Genomic DNA, 17,289 nt, shown 5'->3' with positions numbered 1-17,289 from the left:
TAATTGTCATTGCTGAAATGCAAATACTAGGGCTGGCAGACTTTTCTTCTGAATTTGCAGTCAAATTGTAAGGTGTTATCAAAACGGATTCACAGCAGTACACAGCAGAGCAGGAGCACCAAGCAGCTGCTGGCACCAGTCATGATGATAGTAATCCCTCTACGTCATCTGGCAAAGGCTATGTAAAAGTGCATAGTGTTTGTGTTGTTTGTTTGTGTAAGTCCTGCACTGGTGGAAGCCGTTCTGGCACGTGGTAAGAAGAAGGCCATTGTCATGCCTGGACATAATACCAAAAAATCACTTCTTATGTGTGGAATTATTTTCACTCAAATCCTGACAATAGTTGTCTAGCCATTTGTAGCATATGTAAAGCCACAGTCAGTCGAGGTAGGGACCTTAACCATCTAGGAACCTCATCCATGTAATGCCATTTGAAGCTAGTTCATGGCAAGCTGCTGAAAATCAGAAACTTATGCTAAAAAAATAACAACAAACAGTCCATCATCAGCTAGGTCCCTTCTCTCACCTACATACCGACGCTTGCAATCTACACCCACAACACCGTCCTCATCATTATTCTCAGTAGCGATCAGAGTTAGTCCTGCATCCAAGTTGGTAAGGCTAGATGACTCCTCAGAAGAATCCTTGCGCGTTAGTCCCACTGCTGCTGCTGGGGGTGAATCTTCATCCCAGAAGCAGACCAAGAAGAAGACTACTAGTAGTTGACAACAATTGACTGTTAAACAATCCTTTGCAAGAGGAAGCAAGTATGAAAGCTGTCAGCCAGTCGCAAAGCGGATCACAGACGCCATGGTGACTATGCTCATATTAGATCTGCGTCCAATAACCACTAGTTATACAGCTGGTTTTAGACGGTTACTTGAGGTCTTGTGTCCCCGTTACCAAATTCCATCACGACACCATTTCAGTAGAAAAGCTATTCCTCACCTCTACCAGAAGGTTCGTAAAAATGTAATTATTGGGCTACAAAATGCCATTCTACCCACTGTACACTTAACCACAGATATGTGGACAAGCGGAACTGGGTAAACTAAAGATTATATGACTGTGACAGCCCACTGGGTTGGTGATTCGCCTTCACCAGCAGGAACAGCAGCAACATGTACCCAAGTACGTCACATTTGTCAGAGGCAGGCTACTCTGTGTATCATCTGCTTCACTAAGAGCCATACAACTGACAATCTGTTACAAAAACTAATGGATTGCATTGCAACATGTATAACAAAACAGTATGATACATACATCTGGCGCTGCCTTCACGCACACTGCGTGTGTATTGTGGATGGACATACATGTCTTACAGACGGTTCTCTGAAATCTAGAATAATGCATACAAAAAAAACAATGATGGTGTAGTACAACAACACTATGGTGAAAAAGAACAATGTCCAATTAACTCCCGTGTGTGCATATATTACTGAACACCCTTGTTGTCATTCAATCTGGAAACCCCTTAGGGTATGCGCTTACAAGAGCCTGGATATATAATCGCCTGTATTAAGAATGTGGATTGTTTCCTCAGTCACAATATCCGTATCGGTGTTCCGTGTTCGGGAAAAACATAAAAAGACAATCTAGCATATTATCTTCTTTTAATAAATGGAAAGTTAAAATAACATGGGACTCTTACCAGAAAGCTGTATACAGATGGCAAAGTATATTGGTTCACCAGTGTCTCTCACCACAAGCTGTTCTGTCAGAAAACAGTATCACGATGACAAGGTTAGTTGGTTCACCAGTGTCTCTTAATCAAAGATGTTCCATCTGTCCGTGCCCGATGTTTGCGAACCAAAGTAAAAATAAATAGATACCAATAGACAATGACAATAGACAATGTGGGCAGCGTTATCTATAACAGTACTGACCGGATCACCTCTCCCTGACCATGTGGGCAGTCTTATCTATAACAGTACTGGCCGGATCACCTCTCCCTGACCATGTGGACATTCTTATCTATAACAATACTGACCGGATCACCTCTCCCTGACCATGTGGGCAGTCTTATCTATAACAGTAATGACCGTCTCACCTCTCCCTGACCATGTGGGCAGTCTTATCTATAACAGTACTGGCCGGATCACCTCTCCCTGACCATGTGGGCAGTGTTATCTATAACAGTACTGACCGGATCACCTCTCCCTGACCATGTGGGCAGTCTTATCTATAACAGTACTGACCGGATCACCTCTCCCTGACCATGTGGGCAGTCTTGTCTATAACAGTAATGACCGGATCACCTCTCCCTGACCATATGGGCAGTCTTATCTATAACAGTACTGACCGGATCACCTCTACCTGACCATGTGGGCAGTCTTATCTGTAACAGTACTGACCGCATCACCTCTTCATGACCATGTGGACAGTCTTGTCTATAACAGTACTGACCGGATCACCTCTCCCTGACCATGTGGGCAGTCTGATCTATAACAGTACTGGCCGGATCACCTCTCCCTGACCATGTGGGCAGTCTTATCTATAACAGTACTGACCGGATCACCTCTCCCTGACCATGTGGGCAGTCTTATCTATAACAGTACTGAAAGGATCACCTCTCCCTGACCATGTGGGCAGTCTTATCTATAACAGTACTGACCGGATCACCTCTCCCTGACCATGTGGGCAGTCTTATCTATAGCAGTACTGACCGGATCACCTCTCCCTGACCATGTGGGGCGTGTTATCTATAACAGTACTGACCGGATCACCTCTCCCTGACCATGTGGACAGTCTTATCTATAACAGTACTGACCGGATCACCTCTCCCTGACCATGTGGGCAGTGTTATCTATAGCAGTACTGACCGCATCACCTCTCCCTGACCATGTGGACAGTCTTATCTATAACAGTACTGACCGGATCACCTCTCCCTGACCATGTGGGCAGTCTTGTCTATAACAGTAATGACCGGATCACCTCTCCCTGACCATGTGGACAGTCTTATCTATAACAGTACTGAACGGATCACCTCTCCCTGACCATGTGGGCAGTCTTATCTATAGCAGTACTGACCGCATCACCTCTCCCTGACCATGTGGACAGTCTTATCTATAACAGTACTGACCGGATCGCCTCTCCCTGACCATGTGGGCAGTGTTATCTATAACAGTACTGACCGGATCACCTCTCCCTGACCATGTGGGCAGTCTTATCTATAACAGTACAGACCGGATCGCCTCTCCCTGACCATGTGGGCAGTGTTATCTATAACAGTACTGACCGCATCACCTCTACCTGACCATGTGGGCAGTCTTATCTATAACAGTACTGACCGGATCACCTCTCCCTGATTTGATTCATAATTCGATTCATGATTAATGATTCAATTTATGATTCATGATTCAATTCATGATTCAGTTCATGATTCATGAGTCGATTCAGGATTCATGATTCCATTCATAGTTCATGAATCATGATTCGATTCCTGATTCATGATTCATGATTCATTTCATGATTCATGGTTCATGATTCAATTCATGATTCATGATTCAATTCATGATTTATGATTGATGGTTCATGATTCAATTCATGATTCGTGATTCAATTCATGATTCATGATTCAATTCATGATTTAATTCTATATTCAAGATTCGATTCATGATTCAAGAATCATGATTCAATTCATGATTTAATTCATGTTTTATGATTCAATTCATGATTCAATTCATGATTCATAATTCATTTCATAATTCATGATTCATGATTGAATTCATGATTCAATTCTTGATTCATGATTCATGATTCAATTCATGATTCAATATTCATGATTCAATTCATGATTCATGATTCAATTCATGATTCATGATTCATGAATCCATTTATGATTCATGATTCGATTCATGATTCATGATTCAATTCATGATTCATGAATTATGATTCAATTCATGATTCATGATTCATGATTCGATTCATGATTCAAATTTTGATTTGATTCATGATTCATAATTCGATTCATGATTCATGATTTGATTCATGATTTATGATTCGATTCATGATTCAAATCATGATTCATGATTCAATTCATGATACATGATTCACGATTCGATTTATGATTCATGATTCAATTCATGATTCATGATTCATGATTCAATTCATGAGTCATGATTCGATTCATGATTCAAGATTCATGATTCGACTCATGATTCATAATTCAATTCATGTTTCAATTCATGATTCATGTTTCATGATTCAATTCATGATTCATGATTCATGATTTAATTCATGATTCATGATTCAATTCATGATTCATGATTCGATTCATGATTTATGATTCAATTCATTATTCATGATTCGATTCATGATTCAAGATTCATGATTCAATTCATGATTCATGATTCATGATTCAATTCATGATTCATAATTCATGATTCGTTTCGTGTTTCATGATTCAATTCTTGATTCAAATCATGATTCATGATTAAATTCATGATTCATGATTCATTATTCGATTCATGATTCATGATTCGATTCATTATTCATAATTCAATTCATGATTCATGATTCATGATTCAATTCATGATTCATGATTTAATTCATGATTCATGATTCAATTCATGATTCATGATTTAATTCATGATTTTTGATTCATGATTCTATTTATGATTCATGATTCGATTCATGATTCGAATCATGATTCATGATTCGATTCATGATTCAATTCATGATTTATGATTCAATTCATGATTCAGTTCATGATTCAATTCATGATTCAATTCATGATTCATGATTCATGATTTATGATTCAATTCATGATTCATGATTTATTTCATGATTCATTTCATGATTCACATATCATGATTCAATTCATGATTCATGATTTAATTCAAGAATCATGATTCATGATTTATTTCATGATTCATGATTCAATTCATGATTCATGATTTATTTCATGATTCATTTCATGATTCATATATCATGATTCAATTCATGATTCAATTCATGATTCATGATACAATTCATGTTTCAATTCATGATTCGATACATAATTCATGATTAAATTCATGATTCATGATTCGATTCATGATTCGATTCATGGTTCATGATTAAATTCATGATTCAATTCTTGATTCATTTCATGATTCATGATTCAATTCATGATTCATGATTCATGATTCAATTCATGATTCAATTCATGATTCATGATTCGTTTCATGATTCAATTCATGATTCATGATATGATTCATGATTTAATTCATGATTCATGATTCAATTCATGATTCATTTCATGATTCATGATTGATTATTCAATTCATGATTCATGATTCGATTCATGTTTCATGATTCGATTCATGTTTCATGATTCAATTCATGATATATAATTAAATTCATGATTCATGATTCATTTCATGATTCATGATTCATTTCATAATGTCACTCACCGGACTGTGAGTGCTTCTTCTCGTGTGTTTAGGAACCGTGGCCGTCCATCATCCTGAGGGTCTGCGCATGTGCAGCCCTTTCAAACCTTCAGTACATGTTCCTTTTAGTTAATTGGCTGATCAGGCAACACTCCCTATTTAAAGCACCTGTGGTCAATACCTCGTTGCCTGATCTTGGAGTCTCATTCCCCATGAGCCTCTGAAGGTGTTCCTGTGTTTCCTCGTGTATTCAGTTCCTGCTGATTCCTGTTGTTTGTTTGTGGTTTCCAGACCACTTCAACTCTCCTGTGTTTCATCGTGACTGCACCAGCTGATTCCTATCCGCTGCCTCTGTGCTTCTACAGTTTCCAGACCACTTCAACTCTCCTGTGTTTCATCGTGACTGCACCAGCTGATTCCTATCCGCTGCCTCCGTGCTTCTACAGTTTCCAGACCACTTCAACTCTCCTGTGTTTCATCGTGACTGCACCAGCTGATTCCTATCCGCTGCCTCCGTGCTTCTACAGTTTCCAGACCACTTCAACTCTCCCGTGTTTCATCGTGACTGCACCAGCTGATTCCTATCCGCTGCCTCCGTGTATCTGCAGTCTCCTGCTCATCGCAACTCTCCAGTGCTCATCGTGTCTACAGCAAGCCGATCCGCTGTCTCCGTGCTTCTACAGCGTTCCTGCTTGTCAACTTGCCTGTCTGCATCGGATCAACGCTCCGCTGCTTTCATCTCAGCTAGACCGCCTCAACTCTCCCGTGTTCTCCAGGTGTCCAGTTCTATATACTACTGCTTCCTGAGTATTGTCTACATCCTTGCTGGTCTACCTACCGTGCGCTGCACCTACTTGGTTACCGCTTCCACCCTCCTGGGACTTCGCATCCTGCCGGCCTCCAGCCATTCAGGTATCTCTGCACTTCTTTCTAAAAGCCTGCTCTCCTGAACCACGGTATGCATACTTCTCATTGACTGTGCTGGTGTATTGCATATCTAGCTGGACTGAGTTGTTCTCCTCCGGAGTTTCCTATCCACTGAGACTATTGCTATCATTTGACTGTGTTACCTGTTAGCCTGGATAGTTCTTGTGACTTTGTATATTTGTGCAGTGCTGCTCAGTTATTACTATTTTGTGCATATCATCGTGGGATCAAGTTCAGTGTGCCGTGTTTACTCTGCATTGCATTTATCTCCCCGTGCTCCTCCTCACATATATATTTCAGTGGTACAACTTGCTAGAGGCAGACCACTGTTCCCTGTTTTCCTGAGTCACCAGTTTCCAGTGTCCTTTCACATAGCAGTGGTACAACTTGCTAACGCAGACCACTGACTACCCGGATACCTTCACCTGGATTCCATTCCCTCACCTAGACAGCGGTACAACTTGCTATACGCAGACCGCTGACTCTCATCACCTCCTCGTTACTTCTGGACATTCCTCCTCACTATAGCTGTGGTACAACTTGCTAACGCAGACCACTGGCTATCCGGATACCTTCACCTGGATTCCATTCCCTCACCTAGACAGCGGTACAACTTGCTATACGCAGACCGCTGACTCTCATCACCTCCTCGTTACTTCTGGACATTCCTCCTCACTATAGCTGTGGTACAACTTGCTATCTGCAGACCACTGACTACCATCACGTTTTCTTGTCCATCCAGTTCCTCGTGTACAGTCATCTATATATTACCAGTGCTGCTAGTCATAGACTTTCGATGAGCATTCTCTTACCATCTGCTGTTCCCTGTTCCGTGATCACCCCGCTACCAGAGTATCATATTACCACCTATACTGCTCTGGTAATCATCTGGTGATACCTGGGTAAAGACTCCTAGTGCCCGTGACACATAATTCATGATTCATGATTGAATTCATGATTTAAATCTTGATTCATGATTCAATTCATGATTCATGATTCAATTCATGATTCAATTCATGATTCGATTCATGATTCATGATTCATGATTCAATTCATGATTCATGATTCAATTCATGATTCATGATTCAATTCATGATTCAATTCATGATTCATGATTGATGATTCGATTCATGATTCATGATTCAATTCATGATTCGATTCATGATTCATGATTCAATTCATGATTTGTGATACATGATTTGATTCATGATTCATGATTTGATTCATGATTTATGATTCAATTTATGATTCATGATTCATGATTTGATTCATGATTTATGATTCAATTTATGATTCATGATTCATGATTCAATTCATGATTCAAGTCATGATTCATGATTCAATTCATGATTCATGATTCAATTCATGATTCATGTTTCGATTCATGATTCGATTCATGATTCATGTTTCGATTCATGATTCGATTCATGATTCATGATTCGATTCATGATTCAATTCATGATTCATGATTCATGATTCAATTCATGATTCATGATTCGATCAATGATTTATGATTCAATTCATGATTCATGATTCATTTCATGATTCAATTCATGATTCATGATTCGATTCATGATTCATGATTCAAATCATGATTTATTTCATGATTCATGATTCAATTCATGATTCATGATTCAATTCATGATTCATGATTCATGATTGGATTCATGATTCATGATTCAATTCATGATTCATGATTCAATTCATGATTTATTTCATGATTCATGATTCAATTCATGATTTATGATTTGATTCATGATTTATGAATCGATTCATGATTCAATTCATGATTCATGATTCAATTCATGATTCATTTCATGATTCATGATTCAATTCATGATTCATTTCATGATTCATGATCCGATTCATGATTCATGATTCATGATCCGATTTATGATTCCTGATTCATGATTCAATTCATGAATCATTTCATGATTTATGATTCAATTCATGATTTAATTCAAGATTCAATTCATGATTCATGATTCATGATTTATGATTCATGATTCAATTCATGATTCATGATTCAATTCATGATTCATGATTCAATTCATGATTCATGATTCGAATTATGATTCATGATTCAAATTATGATTCATGATTCGATTCATGAATCATGATTCAATTCATGATTCAATTCATGATTCATGATTCAATTCATGTTTTATGAATCATGATTCAATTCATGATTCATGATTCATTTTTATGATTCATTTCATGATTCAATTCATGATTTATGATTTGATTCATGATTTATGATTTGATTCATGATTCATGATTCATGATTCGAATTATGATTCATGATTCATAATTAATGATTCATGTTTCAATTCATGATTCATGATTCAATTCATGATTTATGATTCATGATTCGACTCATGAATCATGATTCAATTCATGATTTGTGATACATGATTTGATTCATGATTTATGATTCAATTTATGATTCATGATTCATGATTCATTTCATGATTCAATTCATGATTTATGATTTGATTCATGATTTATGATTTGATTCATGATTCATGATTCGAATTATGATTCATGATTCATGATTCAATTCATGATTTATGATTCATGATTCATGATTCAATTCATGATTTGTGATACATGGTTTGATTCATGATTCACGATTTGATTCATGATTTATGATTCAATTTATGATTCATGATTCATGATTCAATTCATGATTCAAGTCATGATTCATGATTCAAGATTTAATTAATGATTCATGATTTAATTCATGATTCATGTTTCGATTCATGATTCGATTCATGATTCATGATTCGATTCATGATTCAATTCATGATTCATGATTCAATTCATGAATCATGATTTGATCAATGATTTATGATTCAATTCATGATTCATGATTCATTTCATGATTCAATTCATGATTCATGATTCAATTCATGATTCATGATTCGATTCATGATTCATGATTCAAATCATGATTTATTTCATGATTCATGATTCAATTCATGATTCATGATTGGATTCATGATTCATGATTCAATTCATGATTCATGATTCAATTCATGTTTTATGATTCATGATTCAATTCATGATTTATGATTCATGATTCAATTCATGATTTATGATTCATGATTAAATTCATGATTTATTTCATGATTCATGATTCAATTCATGATTTATGATTCGATTCATGATTTATGATTCGATTCATGATTTATGATTTGATTCATGATTTATGATTCGATTCATGATTCATGATTCAATTCATGATTCATGATTCATGATCCGATTCATGATTCATGTTTCATGATCCGATTCATGATTCATGTTTCATGATCCGATTTATGATTCCTGATTCATGATTCAATTCATGATTCATTTTATGATTAATGATTCAATTCATGATTTAATTCATGATTCAATTCATGATTCATGATTTGATTCATGATTTATGATTCATGATTCATGATTCAATTCATGATTCATTATTCAATTCATGATTCATGATTCGATTAATGATTCAATTCATGATTCAATTCATGATTCATGATTCAATTCATGATTCATGATTCAATTCATGATTCATGATTCGAATTATGATTCATGATTCAATTCATTATTCATGATTCAATTCATGATTCATGATTCAATTCATGATTCATGATTCAATTCATGTTTTATGAATCATGATTCAATTCATGATTCATGATTCATTTTTATGATTCATTTCATGATTCAATTCATGATTTATGCTTTGATTCATGATTTATGATTTGATTCATGATTAATGATTCATGATTCAATTCATGATTCATGATTCAATTCATGATTTATGATTCATGATTCGACTCATGAATCATGATTCAATTCATGATTCATGATTCATTTCATGATTCATGATTCATGATTCATTTCATAATTCATGATTCATGATTCATGATTTAATTCATGATTCATGATTCATGATTCAATTCATGATTCAATTCATGATTCATGATTCATGATTCGATTCATGATTCATGATTCAATTCATGATTCAATTCATGATTCATGATTCAATTCATGATTCAAGATTCAATTGACCTCTGTTTTCTGTTTGGACATGACAATAGGAAGTGTTCATTGCTAGCACAATAAAAACAAAGTTTCAAAGTTCTTCTGCGGCTACGTTCCTCCTGTGAAAGGGGACTGTACGGACCACCTCTAACTTGAAGTAGTTTTTCAGAAATGGCAGTGATGACTGGTGTCTGAATTGAAGAAGTACTGGTTGGCTGATTTGTAGATCTTTCCTCAGAACATACAGCAGCTGGGAAGGAAGCTTTACACTGCTTCTGCTGATTATCCACAGGTAGCTCATGCCTTGCAATAACTGGAGTCTGGGTTGTCAGTGAAGTTGTTTTTGGGCAGGAAACAGTTTCTGACTGAGCACCACACTTACCAACATTTGTGGAAAGTCCTTTGATTAGCTGAGGAAGCAGACACAAAACTTGGGCTAACTGAGAGCGTATTTGTAGTATATCTGCAGAGTCTGTAGCATAGAGGTGTCTGAAAGAGCTGACAGGTGTGGCCCCAGCAAGATCCATGAGGTTAGGCTGGTACATTCTGTCACGGCTCTCTGGTATATTCCACAATATTATTGCACAGAAACAGTGATGATAGTAAAATTAAATGTGTATTGTAAGTACAGGCAGGGGTGAATCTCACTGGCTGAAGGGCCAGGCAAGGCATGAAACAAAATGTCCAGGAATAATATTCAAAACAAAGTCTTTTAAACTTGCCAGGTTCCAGAGATGCAGAGTGCAGTCAGAGTCCAAAATCCAGAGCTGCAACATAAACAGAAATCCAGAGCTGTAACACACCACAATGAACCAGCAAGGAATGATTTCCACGGGTCAGTCTTTATGGTCTGGTGATTAGCATAACACTTAACAGCTGAGTGAGGACACACAATCCCTATAGCGGCCACTAGTGGGGAAAACACAGAACTTCACCTGTAGGGACTTGGTGCAAAAAAGCATCAGGCCATAACAAGGGCTGGCAGGCTTGGTGTAATTCTGCAGTGACATTCTACTATGTTATATTGGTAACACACAAAGAGGAGAGCTCCATTGCTCCATTGCTAATTGTCATTGCTGAAATGCAAATACTAGGGCTGGCAGACTTTTCTTCTGAATTTGCAGTCAAATTGTAAGGTGTTATCAAAACGGATTCACAGCAGTACACAGCAGAGCAGGAGCACCAAGCAGCTGCTGGCACCAGTCATGATGATAGTAATCCCTCTACGTCATCTGGCAAAGGCTATGTAAAAGTGCATAGTGTTTGTGTTGTTTGTTTGTGTAAGTCCTGCACTGGTGGAAGCCGTTCTGGCACGTGGTAAGAAGAAGGCCATTGTCATGCCTGGACATAATACCAAAAAATCACTTCTTATGTGTGGAATTATTTTCACTCAAATCCTGACAATAGTTGTCTAGCCATTTGTAGCATATGTAAAGCCACAGTCAGTCGAGGTAGGGACCTTAACCATCTAGGAACCTCATCCATGTAATGCCATTTGAAGCTAGTTCATGGCAAGCTGCTGAAAATCAGAAACTTATGCTAAAAAAATAACAACAAACAGTCCATCATCAGCTAGGTCCCTTCTCTCACCTACATACCGACGCTTGCAATCTACACCCACAACACCGTCCTCATCATTATTCTCAGTAGCGATCAGAGTTAGTCCTGCATCCAAGTTGGTAAGGCTAGATGACTCCTCAGAAGAATCCTTGCGCGTTAGTCCCACTGCTGCTGCTGGGGGTGAATCTTCATCCCAGAAGCAGACCAAGAAGAAGACTACTAGTAGTTGACAACAATTGACTGTTAAACAATCCTTTGCAAGAGGAAGCAAGTATGAAAGCTGTCAGCCAGTCGCAAAGCGGATCACAGACGCCATGGTGACTATGCTCATATTAGATCTGCGTCCAATAACCACTAGTTATACAGCTGGTTTTAGACGGTTACTTGAGGTCTTGTGTCCCCGTTACCAAATTCCATCACGACACCATTTCAGTAGAAAAGCTATTCCTCACCTCTACCAGAAGGTTCGTAAAAATGTAATTATTGGGCTACAAAATGCCATTCTACCCACTGTACACTTAACCACAGATATGTGGACAAGCGGAACTGGGTAAACTAAAGATTATATGACTGTGACAGCCCACTGGGTTGGTGATTCGCCTTCACCAGCAGGAACAGCAGCAACATGTACCCAAGTACGTCACATTTGTCAGAGGCAGGCTACTCTGTGTATCATCTGCTTCACTAAGAGCCATACAACTGACAATCTGTTACAAAAACTAATGGATTGCATTGCAACATGTATAACAAAACAGTATGATACATACATCTGGCGCTGCCTTCACGCACACTGCGTGTGTATTGTGGATGGACATACATGTCTTACAGACGGTTCTCTGAAATCTAGAATAATGCATACAAAAAAAACAATGATGGTGTAGTACAACAACACTATGGTGAAAAAGAACAATGTCCAATTAACTCCCGTGTGTGCATATATTACTGAACACCCTTGTTGTCATTCAATCTGGAAACCCCTTAGGGTATGCGCTTACAAGAGCCTGGATATATAATCGCCTGTATTAAGAATGTGGATTGTTTCCTCAGTCACAATATCCGTATCGGTGTTCCGTGTTCGGGAAAAACATAAAAAGACAATCTAGCATATTATCTTCTTTTAATAAATGGAAAGTTAAAATAACATGGGACTCTTACCAGAAAGCTGTATACAGATGGCAAAGTATATTGGTTCACCAGTGTCTCTCACCACAAGCTGTTCTGTCAGAAAACAGTATCACGATGACAAGGTTAGTTGGTTCACCAGTGTCTCTTAATCAAAGATGTTCCATCTGTCCGTGCCCGATGTTTGCGAACCAAAGTAAAAATAAATAGATACCAATAGACAATGACAATAGACAATGTGGGCAGCGTTATCTATAACAGTACTGACCGGATCACCTCTCCCTGACCATGTGGGCAGTCTTATCTATAACAGTACTGGCCGGATCACCTCTCCCTGACCATGTGGACATTCTTATCTATAACAATACTGACCGGATCACCTCTCCCTGACCATGTGGGCAGTCTTATCTATAACAGTAATGACCGTCTCACCTCTCCCTGACCATGTGGGCAGTCTTATCTATAACAGTACTGGCCGGATCACCTCTCCCTGACCATGTGGGCAGTGTTATCTATAACAGTACTGACCGGATCACCTCTCCCTGACCATGTGGGCAGTCTTATCTATAACAGTACTGACCGGATCACCTCTCCCTGACCATGTGGGCAGTCTTGTCTATAACAGTAATGACCGGATCACCTCTCCCTGACCATATGGGCAGTCTTATCTATAACAGTACTGACCGGATCACCTCTACCTGACCATGTGGGCAGTCTTATCTGTAACAGTACTGACCGCATCACCTCTTCATGACCATGTGGACAGTCTTGTCTATAACAGTACTGACCGGATCACCTCTCCCTGACCATGTGGGCAGTCTGATCTATAACAGTACTGGCCGGATCACCTCTCCCTGACCATGTGGGCAGTCTTATCTATAACAGTACTGACCGGATCACCTCTCCCTGACCATGTGGGCAGTCTTATCTATAACAGTACTGACAGGATCACCTCTCCCTGACCATGTGGGCAGTCTTATCTATAACAGTACTGACCGGATCACCTCTCCCTGACCATGTGGGCAGTCTTATCTATAGCAGTACTGACCGGATCACCTCTCCCTGACCATGTGGGGCGTGTTATCTATAACAGTACTCACCGGATCACCTCTCCCTGACCATGTGGACAGTCTTATCTATGACAGTACTGACCGGATCACCTCTCCCTGACCATGTGGGCAGTGTTATCTATAGCAGTACTGACCGCATCACCTCTCCCTGACCATGTGGACAGTCTTATCTATAACAGTACTGACCGGATCACCTCTCCCTGACCATGTGGGCAGTCTTATCTATAGCAGTACTGACCGCATCACCTCTCCCTGACCATGTGGACAGTCTTATCTATAACAGTACTGACCGGATCGCCTCTCCCTGACCATGTGGGCAGTCTTATCTATAGCAGTACTGACCGCATCACCTCTCCCTGACCATGTGGGCAGTCTTATCTATAACAGTACAGACCGGATCGCCTCTCCCTGACCATGTAGGCAGTGTTATCTATAGCAGTACTGACCGCATCACCTCTCCCTGACCATGTGGGCAGTCTTATCTATAGCAGTACTGACCGCATCACCTCTCCCTGACCATGTGGGCAGTCTTATCTATAACAGTACAGACCGGATCGCCTCTCCCTGACCATGTAGGCAGTGTTATCTATAACAGTATTGACCGCATCACCTCTACCTGACCATGTGGGCAGTCTTATCTATAACAGTACTAACGGCATCACCTCTACCTGACCATGTGGGCAGTCTTATCTATAACAGTACTGACCGGATCACCTCTCCCTGACCATGTGGGCAGTGTTATCTATAGCAGTACTGACCGCATCACCTCTCCCTGACCATGTGGACAGTCTTATCTATAACAGTACTGAGCGGATCACCTCTCCCTGACCATGTGGGCAGTCTTGTCTATAACAGTAATGACCGGATCACCTCTCCCTGACCATGTGGGGCGTGTTATCTATAACAGTACTCACCGGATCACCTCTCCGTGACCATGTGGACAGTCTTATCTATGACAGTACTGACCGGATCACCTCTCCCTGACCATGTGGGCAGTCTTATCTATAACAGTACTGACCGGATCACCTCTCCCTGACCATGTGGGCAGTCTTATCTATAACAGTACTGACCGGATCACCTCTCCCTGACCATGTGGGCAGTCTTGTCTATAACAGTAATGACCGGATCACCTCTCCCTTACCATGTGGGCAGTCTTATCTATAACAGTACTGACCGGATCACCTCTCCCTGACCATGTGGGCAGTCTTGTCTATAACAGTAATGACCGGATCACATCTCCCTGACCATGTGGGCAGTCTTGTCTATAACAGTACTGACCGGATCACCTCTCCCTGACCATGTGGGCAGTCTTATCTATAACAGTACTGACCGGATCGCCTCTCCCTGACCATGTGGGCAGTGTTATCTATAACAGTACTGACCGGATCACCTCTCCCTGACCATGTGGGCAGTCTTATCTATAACAGTACTGACCGGATCGCCTCTCCCTGACCATGTGGGCAGTGTTATGTATAACAGTACTGACCGCATCACCTCTACCTGACCATGTGGGCAGTCTTATATATAACAGTACTGACCGCATCACCTCTCCCTGACCATGTGGGCAGTGTTATCTATAGCAGTACTGACCGCATCACCTCTCCCTGACCATGTGGACAGTCTTATCTATAACAGTACTGAGCGGATCACCTCTCCCTGACCATGTGGGCAGTCTTGTCTATAACAGTAATGACCGGATCACCTCTCCCTGACCATGTGGGCAGTTTTATCTATAACAGTACTGACCGGATCACCTCTCCCTGACCATGTGGGCAGTCTTATCTATAAAAGTACTGACCGGATCACCTCTCCCTGACCATGTGGGCAGTGTTATCTATAACAGTACTGGCCGCATCACCTCTCCCTGACCATGTGGACAGTCTTATCTATAACAGTACTGACCGGATCACCTCTCCCTGACCATGTGGGCAGTGTTATCTATAGCAGTACTGACCGCATCACCTCTCCCTGACCATGTGGACAGTCTTATCTATAACAGTACTGACCGCATCACCTCTCCCTGACCATGTGGGCAGTCTTGTCTATAACAGTAATGACCGGATCACCTCTCTCTTACCATGTGGGCAGTCTTATCTATAACAGTACTGACCGGATCACCTCTCCCTGACCATGTGGGCAGTCTTATCTATAAAAGTACTGACCGGATCACCTCTCCCTGACCATGTGGGCAGTCTTATCTATAACAGTAACAAAGGGGGGGGAGGGCGCAAAAAATGATTACACAAACAGATGATAGTATGTTTGATTATGTTTATAGCTCTTTCCGGATAATATGAATGGTGTCAAAATAGAATAGAAGATTTCTAAAAACGCTGTCAGCATGAAAGAAGTTAAATGATCTTACCCTATATGACCCTGATCGCTGGTCCCGGGACTCGATCTGATTGATTTTCTTCTATAACTCTGACAGTCAGCCGTGGCTGATCTTGTTATGAAGTTAAAAGTTCCTCCAGGAATAATCCGGACAAGTTATTTTGACGAAATCCTATTTCTATTTCTCGGCGTTTTGATAGCTAGCCGTCCCGCCGCATACAGCAAACAGGATGATGCAATACAAACTCCGGTGGCTGGGTTGAGTCAAAGTTAAACCAACGCGTTTCATCCGATACTGGACTTTTTCAAGGATGTTATGGAGTGGATGGAGAAGGTCTTAAATAGAGCCTGCTAGGTCCCGATTGGTTGGGCACCATTTAAAACATTTGATTTCCATAAAAATTTATTTGATAAAATCATAACATATAGTAACAAAATGTTATTGAAATGTTAAAGAAGAAGACATCTTTGGTGAGTATTTGTTTTTTTTTATTTTTATTAAATAGATGTGGTTTAAATGAGGGTGGTTAGTGTATTTATTGTGGGGTTTTTATTTTTAATAAATATGTGTGGTTTGTACTAGGGTGTTGTTGTTTATTTAACTTTTTTCTTTGTGGAACTACAGGTCCCAGCAAGCCAGGGATGTCAGGGCATGTTGGCACTTGTGGTTCTCCAAGTGCCAACATGCCCTGGCTGCCGTGGGTATGCTGGTGCTTGTAGTTATACAAGCACCAGCATGGCCACACTGTTTTTGGCAACCTGGCTGGCTGGGACTTGCAGTTCCACAAAAAAATATGGCGTCCATTTATTTTTTTCATACTTTTTCGCCGTATTACGCTACTACCCACAGCCCAGGGGTAGTAGGAAAA

General features: G+C 39.9%; 1 protein-coding gene across 3 annotated transcripts in view; it reads right to left on the bottom strand.

Moving 5' to 3' along the window:
• Window positions 1-17,289, bottom strand: part of LOC142108564 (uncharacterized) — a 625,828-nt gene that overhangs the window by 276,081 nt on the left and 332,458 nt on the right. The gene's annotated exons all lie outside the window — the stretch shown is intronic.

The sequence above is a fragment of the Mixophyes fleayi genome, chromosome 12, assembly GCF_038048845.1.
Source record: "Mixophyes fleayi isolate aMixFle1 chromosome 12, aMixFle1.hap1, whole genome shotgun sequence".
Taxonomy (NCBI): domain Eukaryota; kingdom Metazoa; phylum Chordata; class Amphibia; order Anura; family Limnodynastidae; genus Mixophyes; species Mixophyes fleayi.
The sequence above is the reverse complement of the archived record's forward strand: the minus strand, read 5'-3'. Positions and strand labels throughout refer to the sequence as shown.